Consider the following 1474-nt stretch of genomic DNA (forward strand, 5'->3'; position numbering starts at 1 on the left):
GGTCCAGTTCTCTGCTAATGCACCTGGGAAAGCAGTGGAAGGTGGGCCAAGTGTTTGGACCCCTGTACCCACGTGAGAGACCTGGAAGAGGCTCCTGGCTCCTGGCTTTGGACGAGCCCAGCCATGGCCATTGTCGCCCCTGGAAGCATCAGGTGACGGCTCAAGTCACTGGGCCTCTGCCATCCTTTCGAGAGATACATCTGGTTCCCAGCTTTAACCCATCCAGGAACTACTGCAGACATCTGAGGAGTTTAGCCAGTGGGTGGGAGGGTTTTTTTTTTCTATCACATGAAATTTTAAAAATATTTTTAACATGAAAATTCCAGGGCACAGCAAATTAAGCCACCAGCTGTAACACCAGCATCCCATATGAGCATCAGTTCAAGTTCTGGCTGCTCCACTTCCAATCCAACTCCCTGCTAACGTTCCTGGGAAAGCCGTAGAAAATAACCCAATTGCTGGAGCCCGGCACACATGTAGGAGACTTGGAAGAATCTCCTAGCTGCTGGCTTTAACCCGCCCAGCCCTGGCTATTGTGGCCATTTAGGGAATGAACCAGAGGGTGGAAGATCTTTCTCCAATCCCCTCCCTTACTCAAATAACTAAAATAAATCTTTTTCCAAAAAGTGAGACAACAAAGACTCTCGGACGCCCTCAAGTGGCCACCTGGGGAATTTATCTAAGATAACCTCCGTGGAAGTCCAGGGGCGGGAATGGACCAGAATCGAGCCGAATCTTGCAGCCAAGGAAACCTTGAAGTTGTCAGACTCGGTTGGAGGGTGAGGCTGAACACAAAGTCTTGGTCAAAGAGCAGAGAAGGGGGCCCGGCGCGGTGGCAGCAGCTAGTGTCCTCGCGTTGGGCACACTGCGATCCCATATGGGCGCTGGTTTTGGAGCCCATCCAGCTCCCTGCTTATGACATGGGGAAGCAGTCAAGGACAACCCAAAGTCATGGGACCCTGCACCCGCGTGGGAGACCTAGAGGAGCTCCTGGCTTCTGGTCGGTGTGGCGGCCATTGCCGTCTCTTGGGGGATGAATCATCGGACAGATTTTTCTCTGAGTATATTTGACTTTGTAATAAAAATAAATATCTTTATGGCGCTGGTTGAAAATTGCCCTGGCTTTGGCCATAGCCATGGGTGAGATTCAGCGCCAAGAGCCACCAGGAGCCTCAGCTCATCTCCCACTGCCTGTGTGGAAAGGTGAGACCCAGGCCCCGACAGGCGCAAAACAGTAAACGACAAGCAGGTGTAAAAAGAAAACCAGAGTCTTCCAGCCTCTGCATGGTGGCTGGAAGGCCCCGGGACGAGTAGCATCTCATGCGTGGATCGCACTTGCCGCTACCATGTGCGCGTCCGGAGCCGGTATTGGGCTTGCTGGAGCACCGTGGACTATCCACGGAGCTCTGTGTAGCGGGTCCGACTGCTTCACTGCTCGCTGCGGGCTTGAACTGGGGGCAGGACCGGGAGGGGG

The 1474-nt window shown here is 53.5% G+C and overlaps 1 non-coding gene across 1 annotated transcript; it reads left to right on the plus strand.

The window, feature by feature from the left end:
• Positions 1-1101: 1101 nt before the first annotated feature.
• LOC121149704 lies at positions 1102-1226 on the plus strand. Its single transcript, XR_005882836.1, has one exon. It is a non-coding gene; the product is annotated as a small nucleolar RNA ACA64 (small nucleolar RNA).
• Positions 1227-1474: the final 248 nt, after the last annotated feature.

The sequence above is a fragment of the Ochotona curzoniae genome, unplaced genomic scaffold, assembly GCF_017591425.1.
Source record: "Ochotona curzoniae isolate NIBS_2020 unplaced genomic scaffold, NIBS_Ocur_1.0 scaffold_4701, whole genome shotgun sequence".
NCBI classification, from domain to species: Eukaryota; Metazoa; Chordata; class Mammalia; order Lagomorpha; family Ochotonidae; genus Ochotona; species Ochotona curzoniae.